The sequence below is a fragment of the Otolemur garnettii genome, unplaced genomic scaffold (assembly GCF_000181295.1).
Source record: "Otolemur garnettii isolate 467f Iridium unplaced genomic scaffold, OtoGar3 scaffold00013, whole genome shotgun sequence".
Classification (NCBI taxonomy): domain Eukaryota; kingdom Metazoa; phylum Chordata; class Mammalia; order Primates; family Galagidae; genus Otolemur; species Otolemur garnettii.
Genome location: NW_003852408.1, coordinates 17,850,982 through 17,866,316, shown reverse-complemented (window position 1 = coordinate 17,866,316; position 15,335 = coordinate 17,850,982). Strand labels below are relative to the sequence as shown.

At 34.8% G+C, this 15,335-nt stretch overlaps 1 pseudogene; it reads right to left on the bottom strand.

Moving 5' to 3' along the window:
- Positions 1-9,356, bottom strand: part of LOC105886523 — a 42,800-nt pseudogene extending 33,444 nt beyond the window's left edge.
- Between the last annotated feature and the right edge of the window lie 5,979 nt (positions 9,357-15,335).

The window sequence follows — 15,335 nt, the reverse complement described above, 5'->3', positions numbered from 1 at the left end:
AGTTGTCTATTTTTTGAGACTTTGGAAAAAAAATAATAAGAAGTTAATTGATGACGCTATACTGAACCTCAGAGTCAGAGCATTCTATTGTGGTCATACTCTTATTTGACAATGTGAATGTTACTTTCTTTGCATTACTATTATTATTATTGCTTAATACTTTGTTGCAGCAGTCGTCTGCTTTCTTTTATGAATATATTTATCTTCATTCATTCTTTGATGAGGTTTTTGTTTCTAGTCCTTATCTTAAACATTGTTATTGTTGTTAAATTTCTGTGAAGCCAAAAAGTAGAAACCTAATAATCACATGTATATGTAAAAATAAAAAAATAATGTAAAAAGTAGGTTATTTTGCAACGTTGTGCTAAAGAATTGCAAGGAAGCTAATTCTTCAGCACACAGTAATGTCTTAGCTAGTTAATAGTCAAAGCTATCAGCTGTTAGAGATAGATTTGCCATGTCATATTCAATATTACTTTTCAATGAGAATAAATGCCATGAGGCACAAACATGTATTTTATTTATTTTTAAAATGATTATTTAGATATATCCCAATTCTTTTAAGATATTTTTTTCTTCAGTGGGCACTTTACTAATTCTAAAGTAATTCTTAAATAGTGTTGGCTGATTTTGCATCAAACTAACATTCTAAAAACAAATGGTGCCACACTCATCAAAAATAAACAAAAACATAAGAAGAATGCACGCTAATAAGCATGTAATTAAAAAGGGAAAATAATAAAGATAATATGAAAATGTTTTTAACACTCTTCTGTATAAAAAGTTCTAAAGCCACTTTTGGATGTAATAGTAGGCTTCATCCCATGAAAATGTTACTTTAAATCTAATAATGTATCATTTATATTATAATGGGTACTTCTGTTAATATTTACATTTCAGCTCCTTGTCAATGACCTATATGTCTTAAGCCTTACTCAAAATCTTTTATTGTTTATAAGGCTAAACATAGATTACCCTCTAGTGAGATAAAGTCTCACCAGGAAGAACCAAATGATCAAAAATAGTTCATAGTGGAAATCTGTTACAATGCAGAAATTTGTAATAATTAAGGGAATGTTTAACATATTTTTCTAAAAAAACAAAAAGTAAAACATTAACATTACCCATCAATACAAAGTGAATATCTTCTTTGCCAGGGAACTAGTTCTTGACAAATGACTAAAAATTAAATAACATGATTCCAAACATTCATTTGGTACAAATAAATAGCATGTCACCTGGGTTTCACCTTAGTATTATTTAAGGGTTTTGAAAAACAGAATCCAAAGCCCCACCTTTGAAGATTAGTATTAGTTGTTATGAGGCATGTACAGTGGGTATATTAGAGAAGCACCCAGGCAATTCTGAAGGGCAGTAGCATAGAGAGCCCTTGGATAAATAACCCTGAGTGGATTTCTGTCAAGTCATTTCATAGGACTTGACTAAAATGAGTATTTCTGATACCTTTTCTGGTAAGTAGATTAATAGCAATAATTATCCTGCATGATAAGCAACTACATCATGAAATGTAAAATTAAAAAAAAGTTTATTTAAAAAAAAGCATTACGTTGGATCCTGAGTTTTCACAGACTGAGTGGTAAAAATTGCCTTCTGAGTAAAATTTCAGGTTAAAATAGGTTATAGGTCATTGACAAGGAGTTGAAATTAAGTATTAACAGAAGTGCCCATTATAATAATAAATGATCCATTATTAGATTTATTTTCCTAGAATGGTAGTTTTACCACGTGGACATTCTATAATATTTTATTATAGTGGGTTCACTTCTACATTTATTTCTGAATATATATATAGTATATGAACAAAATAAAATAGGTAAAAATAAACATGGGAGAGAAAGATTAAAGAAAAACTCTAAACGCTGGGTCCGACCTTTATTGTACCTTCAGTATGATAAAATACAAATACTAGAATGAAATATTTTATTTACTTAAGAGGTAATAGTGCAGCAGCAAACTTCAAAGCACCAAAAATAGTTTGGTTAAGAGTATTTAAAAATAATCCAATGTTAGACATTCCTTTTTTTAAAAAAAAAATAGATTTAGGGGATTCAAGTGCAGTTTTCTTATATGGATATATTTTATATTGGTGCATTCTGGGCTTTTTCTGTAACTGTAACCCAAATAGTGTACACTGTAGCTATTAGGTAATTTTTCATACTTTACTCCCTCCATCCCTCCCTTTAGAGTCTCCAGTGTGTATTATTCTACCTGTCTAAGTCCATTTGTAAACATTACATAGCTCCCATTTATAAGTGAGAACCTGCAGTATTTGACTGCTTCTGGGTTATTTCACTTAAGATAATAGCCTCTAGTTCCATTCATGTGGCTGCAGAAGACATGGTTTAGTGTTATTTTATGGATGAGTACTATTCCAGTTATACTGGAATTGGAAATGCTGCATTGAATGGTTGTTCAATTTTCAGTTCTTTTAGAAATCTCCATATGTTTCCATAGAAATTGTGCTAATTTACATACTACCAACAGTGTATAAGCTTTCCCTTTTTTCTGCACCCTCAACCAACATCTACAACCTCTCACTTGTTAATAATGGCCATTCTGACTGGTATAAGATGTACCTCATGTGGTTCTAATTTGCATTTCTCTGATGATTAGTGATGTTGACCATTTTTTCTTATGTCTGTTTGCTATATGTATGTCTTCTTTTGAAAAATGTCTGTTCATGTCCTTCGCCCCCCCTTTTAACAGGTTGTTTTTCTCTTGTTGAGTTCCTTGTAGATTCTAGACATTAGTTTTTTGTTGAATGCATAGGTTGCAAATATTTCCTCTCATTTTACAGGCTCATTTCTACTCTGTTGATTATCTTGCTGTGCAGAAGATTTTTAGTTTAATTAAGTACCATTTATCACCTTTTTTTTTTTTTTTTTGCAGTTTTTGGCCAGGGCTGGGTTTGAACCTGCCACCTCTGGCACATGGCGCCAGTGCCCTACTCTTCTGAGCAACAGGCAGCACCCTACCATTTATCATTTTTTTTTGTATTTGCTTTTGAGAACTTGGTCATAATTTTTTTGCTAAAGCCAATGTCCAGAAGAGTTTTTCCTAGGTTTTCTTCTAGAATTTTTTAAGTTTCAGGTCTTAAATTTAAGCCTATGCTCTGTCTTTAGTTAATTTTTATATGTGGTAGGAGTTAAGGGTCTAGTTCCATTTTGAGAAGTTCTATTTGGTTTTTTAAAAATATTCCTTTTTTAGTAAATTTTTCATTCATATCCTGAATTATTTCCCTTATTTCTTTGTGTTGGTTTTCAGCTTTCTCTTGGATCTCAGTGAGTTTATTCAAATTCAATATTTTGAATTCTTTATCTGATATTTTAAAAATTTCATTGAAGTAAGGATCTATTCCTGGAAAGTTAGTGTGATTCTTTTTTGAGGGGGTAGGAGGGGAAACAGAGTGCTATAACATTGTTTTTTTCATACTCCCAGAATGGTTACTCTGGTATCTTCTCATCTGGATAAATTATCTCCTCTTCTCACATTTTAATTAGTTTTCATTTGGATGGGTTTCCCCAACCATCTTGTGGATGTGACTATAGTGTGTTTTTTGTAAGTTCATTTGGCTTTGTTTCTGGGTGCCTTCAGAGTCAAAGACTCTATGAGTGTCTTGGTTATAAAAAGTCTTTGTGTGGTGGCTTTCTCAAATGTTGGTTGTAGTAAACATGTGGTGGTGCTGTGAGTAGATTCACTTCCTCCTACAGGGTTGGGAATCCAGAAGTCTCAGGAAGTCTCATTGTCTGGCACTGTGCATAGGGTCAGCAGATTTTTTACTGAGTTGTGCAATTCAACTTCCAGACCAGTAGGTGCTACTTACGGATAAGAGTTGGCTATAAGGGATACAGATATGTTTGATATAGCTTTATTGGGAGAAGCTCTTCAGTGCCACAGGCAATGGGCTAGTCTCTGGAATGTACAGTGGTCTATATTCACTGCTCAATTTCTGAGGTGGGGACACAGCTAGGTAGAGTTGAACTGTCAAGCTGGACCTTGTATTTTCCGATTGTAGGCCAAATCACCAAGTAGGGCTTGTAAGGGGACCTCCTACTGTCCTGCAATGAGGTCTTCATGGGATGAAGGAATTGCTTCTGCTCTATGACCTGGGCAGGCAGAAATACAACGTACTTCCCTGTCACACCCTTTTCCTTGCATTCAGGATACCATATCTGATAGGCACTGCTCTCTCTCTCCAGGCTGATACTTAGCCGAGAGCCATGAAAGACTCCAGGACTCAATACAAAAATGTCTTCAGTGCAGAAGCTCCTCCGTCAGCCCCAAACATACAACTCTGCAGCTGTTCTGCTATCCACTGTAGGAAGGCTGCTGCTCTGTCTAGAGAGAGGAGCGGCCCCACCTGGCTTGCCCAGGTCCAGTGGATATACTGCCAATGAGGAAGAAATTGCCCCTAATAGCCCCAGAATGGCTGTCTTCTGACACATCTGTACCAACCTCCCTTAGGAGCAGCCACAGCTAGGTGCACAAAAGGGCATGAGCAGAGAGAAATGTCCTCTTTTCTAAATTCTGCCCAAGCCCTGAGACCATCTGGCTGCTAGAACCACATGATTCCCTTGCAGAGCCATGCACACTGCCTGCCTGTCTGCTGGAAACAGCACAGCCACTCTCTGTTCACAAGCGGGGACCTCTCAGACATAGGAAAGTGCTATTTTTGTCTCCTTTGTCCCAAGGGGTGCTGTCTTGGTGTGTTACACTCCCCCTTAGGAGCAGCACTTCCTAAGCTAAGGGCTAGACCAGTGGGAACCCTGAAACTCCCCAGGGTCTAGCCAGCTCTGTGTCTGCTGCAATTAGAGCAGTGCCTGTGAATATCTGTGGGGGTTCCAGTGATGTGGAAATACAAAGGCTGAAGTTTCCTGGGCAGGGCATGGTCTCCCAATGGATAGACTCCTACTATGGCACCCTCTGTGGCAGTTCCATTCTGAGGGGAGAGTGAGTGGCCTTGTTTAAGCTGGTATAGTATGATAGAATGCCCCCAAGAAGTCCCCCAGATAGTCACCCTCACCAGGGTTTGGGTTTGCAAAAGCAGAGGACTTTTCTAATAGTCCAGATACCAGCAACATGCGTCAGGGGTGAGGGAAGCCCAAAATGCTCCCATCTACCCCTTAGACAAAATACCGAGTTTCTTGGATTCCTAGTTGATATCTGCCAGTCACCTACTTCCTTCTTTTCTCTGTGCCCTAGCTTCTTCCCATGAGTTCTCCACTAGTCTCCAGAATTCTCCCATTGACATTCTATTTGAATATCTATGCCTTTTGTTCTTCTTTATGAGGAGAAGCATGGTTATTCACCTGTAACTTATGTTGTTTTTTCTGAGAAGAACTGTATCCAAAGTCTCTAGTCAGCCATATTGCAAAGATACACACACACACACACACACACACACATATATCTATCTTCTCATCAAAAGATATGTCTATTAACATGTAATAAAATATATATTTACAATTATATAGTCTTTAGAATATTTATTTTATTCTAAAGTATTACAATTGTTTATTCTACAGTTCTACAGTTGTTACAGGTGTTTGTTCTAACTCTGTACTGTAGATATAAATATGAGTAAGCAATGATTCCTATCTTTAAATAACTATATTGTGGAAAGCACAGGCATATATATAAAAATTGCAATGTAGCAAGTACTATATGTAAAGTGTGGAGATCAGAAGAGGGTGTATTTCAGCTCTGAGCCATTGATCCAGGCTGCCCAAAGAAAAGAGCATTTGAAATGGGCTTCTAAGGATAAGGAAGGAGACATATTCCACAGGGAACAGAATGAGTAGAGTGATTCAATAAACTTACAGCATTCTGCAGAAAGGCAAGCTGTTCAGTATGGCCAGAACCTAGAGTACGAGTGCAAAGACCAGCTATTCTCAGGAACAATGAGAAACCTTATATGCCATATAGTTTTAAGTTCCTTAAGAATTCTGATGCCTTGATCTCTTTTCTTACCTTAACCACTAAGCTGTCTCTCATAGCCATACTTGGGTTTTCTTTCATATTGGTCACTTTGCTAATGAATTAAGATGTTTCACAAACAATGATTTTATTTCTTAAGACAAAATTAGTGAATGTCCCATATATATATAAACATATGTTTATTAACATTATTATTTCATCACTATTTCTATTAAAGATGAGGCATCATCATCAAGTTTATTATTTCATTAATATGCACTACTACAATAATTTTGATTTGTCTAAAAGGTAAGTATGTATCAAATATAAATTTATTTTATAATTAAGAGTCTTAAAAAGCTTTGTAACTTTCCAACCAATAAATAATACTTACTTCATCTAAAAAACTTAAAAGTTAAATCAGAGAAAGGAGCTGCAAAACTAAGGATTTCTAAGGAATGGCCTGTACAAATAATAACCCAGGGAATAGAGCTTCATTTGCTTATTCGTTGGATTAAAAAAAAAAAAACAGAAAGAAAGACTTTATTCTTAAGGTTTCTTTTACAATTCTGGGTAATTTTAAGTTTTTGATATGTTTTGCATGTTGAAAATGAGCAAGTTAATATTCCAAATGTTCATTCATTCAGCATATATTTATGAAGTACCCCATCTGTGTGAGGTGGCATTTTAGGAACAGAGCATGAGGCAATGAAAGAGAGTAGAACTTCTGCTGACTTTGTGTGAGGTCACACTAGTGAAGATTGTCATACTGGGGGCAAGAGCATAATCTAATGAAAAAAAAAATAAACTAACCAATGCATAATATAACACATGATAATGGATACCGTGGAAACAAGAAGGGGTATCGATCACCGACAGAGGGAGGAATTTCCTAATTTTTAAGAAATGGTTGGGGAAGGGCTGACTAATAAGGTAACATTTAAGACATGCAGACACAGAGGACAGGATAAACAAAAATTAAGACTGGAGAACGTTTGCTACTGTTCAAGAGGAAGCAAAAGAAGTCCAGTGTAGCTATAAGACAATGAGCCATTGATAGGGTATATAAAGAAGATATGGACAAAGTGTGGGGATGGTGGAGTAAGGGATATGGGCTCAGAGTTTTTAGGGCCTTGCAGTCTATTTCAGGACATCGGGGTTTTTTTTGTTTCTTTATTTGTTTTTTAGTTTGAGTAAGGTGGGACTTCTCTAGAGGGTCTTCCATTTTAGAAGAATTGATCTGGCTTTTCCTGACACCATTCCTTGGAGAATGGCACCTTCCCTCAGAGTGGAAGAAGGGAAGGTAGGCATATAATGGCTGCATTCTGGATGTATTTAAAATGATCTTCATATATGTGAAAGTTTTGTTATTACCAAAAGCATAAAAATCACAAAGGATTTCCCCTCCCATAGAATAGACTAGACAATATATCATACATTTATTTATTGACCTCACACATAAAAAAGGAAATAGGTGAAACTATCTTTATAATTGTTCTGTGTCTAATCTGTGTGCTGGCACATAAATACATTCATTACTTATAGCATCTGATTAAAAATAGAAACTCTTAATGAGAATAAATGTGGGGGTTGATTCCTTCTAATCCTCTCAACTGGCTATGTTATTGAAATCAAATTTATCAACTAAATGCCTGTGTAGACACTCAGAATCAATTACAAACCAGTTAATAACAGCTTTCCTTACATCCCAGCCCTGCAAACTCTGGAACTTGCACACTTTTTTTCCTGGCCGAGTAATCATTCTGAATGAAGGAGTCTGCCTACTTCTGGTAGAAAGCCAAGAGTAGAACTTCAATTCTTATAAATGTAGGCTTGAGAGGGAATCCAAGAAGGATTTGATTAGCACATTGCTGCATACCATTCTATTGCAAACTAACTGGTTTATGTATGAAGCATTATTATTTCTCACAAGTCTCAGTGGCTCTCAGCTATGATTCTCGCTTGTCTGCAGTTTGCTAGGGGTTGGCAGTGGCTGCTGGTCTAGAATAGTCTTAGCTGCGATGACTCAGCTCTGGGCCTTGGTTCTCTCATTCTGAGTCAGATTGGCTTGGGATTCTTCTTGTGGTAATGGTGGAAGTCCCACAGAGAAAGTCAAACATGCACATTCTTAAAAGCCTCTCCTACCGTTCTCACGGCTTTTGTCAAGGCTATTGATAAATCAAGTCACATGGCTAGATGCTGGAGTAGGAAAAAAAAAATCTGTCATCATTTAAAGAGAAGAAGTTCCAAATCACAGGTACTGTCAAGGACAAGCAAAACAAAGAGCCTCAACCACGAACACAAACAGCATCACGGCCACCATTTCTCTTTCAAGTGTCATATGTGGAAGGCAAGTTAGTTTGTTAAGGGACTTATTCCAAATCCTTTACTGTTCTCCAGAATATGATTGCTGTGCCTAAAACAGCAAAGTACTTTAAAGACTACTTAAAAGACTCGCAAATACTCCCTCCAGGCTTCATCCTAGTAAATATGCTAACTGATAGAATACATAAGCTTCTATTCTGGACATTTAGTTGATAAATAAAAGAGTACCAAACATGAAATTCTAGGATTAATCAGGTTAGTGTTGGGACAAGAAAAGGCAATTTCTGTTTGGGACTGATTCTCTGGCTTTTAAAATGTACTTGATTTCTTTAAGTAAGCAGATCTGTGAAAGTTGCACTCTATGTACCCTGATACCTTATACTTTTAATCTTGTATTAATATCAGACAATAGCTAAATTGGCAATAAAGTATGAATAAAAGTAATTCAGACATAATTAAAATATAAATGATATCTCAAAGGCATAACAATGCATCAGCCTAGAGAATTAGTCCACAAAATGTAAATAAGCCCAATATAGTGTTTTCCAGAAAGGTTTTTTAGTATAAATTATTTTTTTAATTTAATAATAAAATTTACATGGATTGTATACATAAAACTTATTCAATTCTTTTTTCCTCCTGGTAATTATTTCAATTAATTTATGGCCAAATAATACTGATTATGAACACTTTAGAGATTCCAAATCTTCTTAATCTGACTGTAAACCATGATGTGTGTAATTTTCTCCATCAATAGTGTCAAAAATAATAAGCTAAAATCAGTACAGTGTAAGGACAAGTTTCAGTATTTACTTCCATATATACCTAAAATATGTTTTAGGACAAGATGGGAATAAATAAATAAAAGCCAATGATATTAATAACTTAGTTCATTATTCCCTAAAGCTACATAAAACTTATCTCCTACCATTCTCACTCCAATTCCCTTCCTAGTCAGGAGTACATGATGTACTCACCCTTGTCGCCAAGACAAACACGTCAACTTCACACAGTCCCACTTTTACTATGTTAACTCTAATAGTAGCTGTGATCTCCATAGCGGCTCTCTCCTTCATGCCATAGATGGCTGCCATTTTGAAAATTCTACCTTCTCATTTGTTCCCCAGGAATTTGTTCTATTAATCAAAATTTTTTGTGGAGACTAACTATACATATATACAAATATATGTGTGTGTATAAATGCATATCCCTAAAACCTTTAATTTTCTTAACTTATTATCTTCTTTTCCTATAGACCAATCTTATTTATCAGAGTAGGGGCTAAGGATAACAAATAGTTTAGAAATGGAAGTCTGGAAAATTCCTACATCTAAGCAGCTAACCTTATTTCTACATGCCTCTTGATGCGATTCTGTACTGTGACTATTTGTAAATATAAAACCTGCTCCTTGAGACAGATGGTTATTTACAGTGTTTTCTCTATTATGCAGGATAAATTATTAACAAGAAAATAATTGAATATTGAATATGCCCTGGCAAAAGCAATAATCTTTCACCAAGTCTGTCACACAGTATGTTGCAAGCATGCATTCCAATTAGTAGAGTGAGCCAAGTAGATTAATTTATCAAATTGTTTAAATTTATGACCTAAACTTACTTTTTTAAAGCACTTAATATAATTGTAAATAAATTATTATTCAAATTTTTTAACTTTCTGCAAATTTCAACTACATTTTGTAACCCACAGATAATGATGGGTTTGAAATGATAATTTAAAATGCATTTTCACAAAATCACTTTTTCCATTTTTATAGTATTGTATCACAGCCAATAAAATAATTTATAATATTAATGAACATTAAAATATATAAGTAGAAAGTATTTTACTTATTTTTATAAGTAATTTTTTAAACCACTAAGAACTAGAATTTAAAAAAGCATAGCTGGGAGAGTTGAATTACTAAGATATTTGAAGAGCATTGCATTATAATATCAATTGTAGATATTATACAACATTATCAGACAGTTTTGTTCTGCCATTACAGAGCAAAACTGTTTCAACATTATGTAACAACAGTGCTCTGTATCAACAGTTCTCAAAGCATGCTTCCTGCTGTTGCAATATCTGCAGCACCAGGAAACTTGTGAGAAATGCAAAGTCTTAGGCTCCTACTCCAGAACTTCTGAATCCAGAGGGGGGCCTAGCCATCGTGTTCTAACCTCAAAGTGATTCTCATAAAAATAAAAATTGGCAAACCACTTCCCTAAAGAGTTCTTTGTCTTTTCAAGCACTCTTGGCATCCTAATATCATTTAATCAACATTAAAGGGGAAAATTATTGTCAACATTTAACAAATGAGGAAAATAAACCTCGGGAAGATTAAAGTTGACTTTTTCAAAGTTCCATAGCCAAAGTGATGGCAGAACTAGGATCTGATTTGCCTTTCACTAACCCTTGTCTCCCTGTCTCCATTAACAAATTTTCATAATTTGCACCGTAATTGGACCAAAAATTAAAGGAAAGGTAGAGTCTGAGACAGGCATGAGGTTAACTTCAGCATGGTGTTGAAAGGAGGAGAAAGACTATCAATGCATTGGAATTCGCTGAGCGTGTGCTACAGGAAAAGAATTCCCTGGGGGAGTGAAGGCTACAGAGAATTATGTTCCATATCTCCTGACATAAAACTTTCTTACTTCCTTTTAACAAACGTATATATTGTCTCAGTGACTGTGGTAGGTACAGGGGAGACAACCAGAAGCAAAAAGTCCTCCTTGCCCTTAAGGATCTTACAGTCTACTGAGAGAAACTGACCCCCCAAATGGGTAATTTCAACATAGAAAAAAAATCCACGCTGTCAGTGATGAGCACATAGGAGAAGCACTACTTCTGGCTCTGAGTTTTAGGGAAGAGGAAGCAGGTACTTCAAAGACCACTTCCTAGGCGGTGCCTGTGGCTCAAAAGAGTAGGGCGCCAGCCCCATATGCCAGAGGTGGTGGGCTCAAACCCAGCCCCGGCCAAAAGAAAAGACCACTTCCTAGAACTTGTGATACATAGTCTTACAGCAGAGTAGGAGGAAAGAGGCTTTACCTATAAAAAACTAAAGATGTGAGAAACAATAAACCCATATGAACACTTATGATCCCACCATTTGTTATCTAAAGAAGGGCACAAGTTTCCAAGTTTCATTATTTTGAAGGTTGATTTTTTGAAATTCAGAAAAAAAATCTTCAAATTGAGTTTTTTTCTTAGAATACAAAAATTTAAATATTTTACAACACAAAGGTTAAGCATAATTTCATTCTGTTTTAAAAAAAATTCTATAATTTGGAATATAAATAACAAAAATAGTTGTTCAGTCCTTACTTTATGTCTGAGGAAATAACAATGCAAAGGGTGGCTTTCAATCAATGCAAACATAGCAGACCACACTGAACATATTGTGGAGTAAGTTACAGTAAAAAAACCTATGACCTATATAACCTTCTGGTCTGCTGCAGAGTTTATATAGCATTGTGAAATTAATGAAAATACGTATTTTCATAGTCATCTTTGTTAACTGCAACACAATAATATTGGATTACTTCATTTTTGCAGACTCGTCCTCATATTACCTTCCAGCATTATGTGTGATAAATGACAAAAATTTAAAAAAAGCAAACATTTAATATATTGGGATAGATCAAGAGAAGAAAAACAGCTAAAATGATTTTCTTAAATTTTCTGTATATGAGGTGATATGCTGAGTCATTGAGGTGATCTACAGTATGTTCAAATGAAGACTCAACATGCAGCACCCTTTCATTCTAATTATTGCACAACAGTGAACTCGTGATGATTAGAGTATTTTGTATGTTAAACTATATTGTTTGGCATTATTGTTGTCTGATTCTGCCTCAAATTCCCTTTGGAGAAAGGTGAGCTATAATAAAATGTGTTGACAGTGATATTAAATATTTATTACATTAAACTTTTAAGTGTTGAAAACAACAGTTAATCTCAGGAAAAATATTATGATAGCTTAAAATTAGTTCATAAATAATTGGATATTTGTAAATACAGCAATTTACTCTCAGAGTTTGCTCTCAGTAGGGAATTTAAATGCACCTCTATGGACATGCTGCTGCAGACGGGATGAAATGCAGAATCAACTCTCCAGGGGACACAAACACTCTGGGACTAAATCCAGAGAGATGTAGGAAAGTACAGGCCTGTTCTAATTTGGTATCTGACATCCAAGAGGGAAAGCCACTGTGTGGAGATGATGAATGGAGAGGTGATGAGCAGGGGTACATTACAGAAATAGCAGATGTGGCAGTTGTTGTGGGTCAAGCTTTACAAGAACATTTTGAAAGCAGCATGGGCCAAGCAGACCCAAACCATGTCTCTGCTACCTCTTGGGGGCAAAGGCAATTATTGAGAAATTGTGTTCTTCTAGAAGGCCTTCAACTGGAAGCATAGACAGGGGGTTCTAATGCCTTCTTTGGCTGACTAGCTCTACCCTACTTCAGCCTAACATAGTCTCCACTGTTGTCTGTAGTAATTCTTGGTGTCCTCTGTCATTGGATTTCAACTTATTTGGACCAGCCAATCATGTCCCAGAACAGTGCTTAATGGGAACAACTAAAATGAATCTAGAATGAGGTCATACCTTCATACTGTTTATGGTATTTACTGACAAAAATGTTTCACATATAATCTAGCCTGGAAAAAGAGATGACAGATTAATCTAGAATAGAGATAAAATATATTAAAATTTAATTTTACAAGTGAATTTTGTGCATGCAACAGTATATTGTGACATTTTCTGGATTAAATAAAGAACTACCTTAGATATGAAGTCTTATTATTTAACTTCATAAGTTAAATAGTGGACTGAGGATACCCCATAGTTTAGAAATTAGGAAAAAAAAGTATCTATTTAGATTAAATAGATTGGTCAAATAAACAATACTTATATATATTTTTTCAGTTTCTTTTTTATTTCAAATTAATATGAGGGTACAAATTTTTAGGTTACATTGTTCTCACTCCAAGGTAAAGTTCAAGTTCTATTTATAACATAATATTTATAAATCATAATACAATATTCATAAGTATTATATAAGTATACTCGTGCATATTAGAAGCCATAGCATTCTTCCATTCACAATTTTGAAATATCTATTTAAATAAGATGAGTAGTTCCATTTAATAATGATTTCTTCTATTAAAGAAAAATATACTATCTATGCTGAAGGACTGGAAGTAGCCCATCAGTATTCCTCAACTATTGAGTCCTATGAGAGAGAAAAGGGATGGTGGGGTGGGAAAAGGGCAAAAAGGAACTTCAGGTGAACCACAAGTAGTTTTGTTTTTCAAGATGGATTACTTTTTATTTAATCCCATTGCCACCATGTTTCCTTGGGGACCATCATTGGTTTGCTTTAGAGACTGTGAAATGTGCACGTGCACTTCAACTGTTAAACTAAGTATTAAAAGTTCAACATTTTTATTTCTGTGATGGATGAAATTAAAATTTAAAATCATTTTATTGACAATGAAAATACAGTATATATGGTTTGATTGAAATAGTTTTTACATTTGTTTAATTACTATATAAACAACTAAATATACTATGTAATTAGTTTTTAGGCAAGAGTAATATATATGTTCCTGAAAATGTAACTGCTGTATTAAATAGAAGAAAAATTTAATGTCACATAATACTGGTATTAGAGTATAACAGCCTGCACTAGAAACTATTTTTGTCATGTAAGTCTTTAAATATATTTTCTTATTCTTGCCGTCATAACTTGGGAAGAAGTTGTAGGAAAAGTAAACATATGGTAGACTCTATTTTCTGAGAAAATAGAAAGTCAAATTTAGAATTTTAACAAAGAAATATCTCAGAAAGTATAGTATCTTTTACCCTAAGTATATTCTAAATCAGTGTGAAATATTTCAATATTTTATCCAAAATTGAAATAAGGTTTGCTTTAATATTTTCATCCTCCAGTTTAATATTCTCTTCTGATAACTGCAATGTTAATGATGGATTGGATTTAGAGTTTTCAGCATCTGTGGGAAGTTCAGTTAGTCAAAGAATTGATAGCTATGGAAGAAATTCTCAGAATATTTCAAATTCTTAAATTATGTTGAGAAGCATAAACTAGAGGGATGCACTGAAATATTGACTAAATCACCACTCACCTCTAGCTGGAGAGAAAGGAGGTTCCAATTGTATTTGCTCAATCTATTCTAAATATGCTGCATGCAGATTTGAACAGTAGTTTGTCTTATACTTCTTTCTATAACTCATGTCATATATATAACAAATTAATTTTAATGTATATTTAGTGCCTATTTTAGTATCATCTTGCTTTTCCTTCTTTAGTAATTTTAAAATTACATTAAATACAAACACCAACAGAAAATTCTAAAGTATTATGTTTTTCTCTGTTGAATAGATATTATAAAGACCCAGGGACATTTTTTAAGAGTAGCACCAATCAAACCACCCAAATATTAACAATAGAATGGAAACCGAAAATGTAATATATCTTTGCAATGTAATACATGCAATGATGAAAATGAATGATCGCAAAACACATATAATGTTGAGTGAAAGAAGCCAAACAAGAAGACATACTCTTTGATTCTTTTTATTAGAAGCTCAAAATCAGACAAAATAGTTTTTCATCACTTAAGAGATACAAACTGTACAGAGCTTCACAGCAAGTCCTGGAAAGGGTGGCCGTGAAGGTTAGCAGAGAGGGCGCCTCCCGCAAGAGAGTAGTAGCTGGAAATAGGAAGTGCCACAAAGGGGACATTTCCGGGGTGCTACTGATATTCTATTTCTATCTTTTTTTCTAATTGATTAGTTAATTGTTTTTAGAGAAGAAGGTCTTGCTATGTTGCCCAGGCTGGTCTTGAACTCCAGATATCCATTGATGTGAGTGATCTTCCCACATCAATTTCCTCTTTCTTGATTTGAGCAGCAGTTTTATTAATCTCTATAATCTTCTCTCTGTATAAGAGATAACATGAGGGTGGCACCTGTGGCTCAAAGGAATAGGGCACTGGACCCATATACTGGAGGTGGCAGGTTCAAACCTAGCTCTGGCCAAAAACT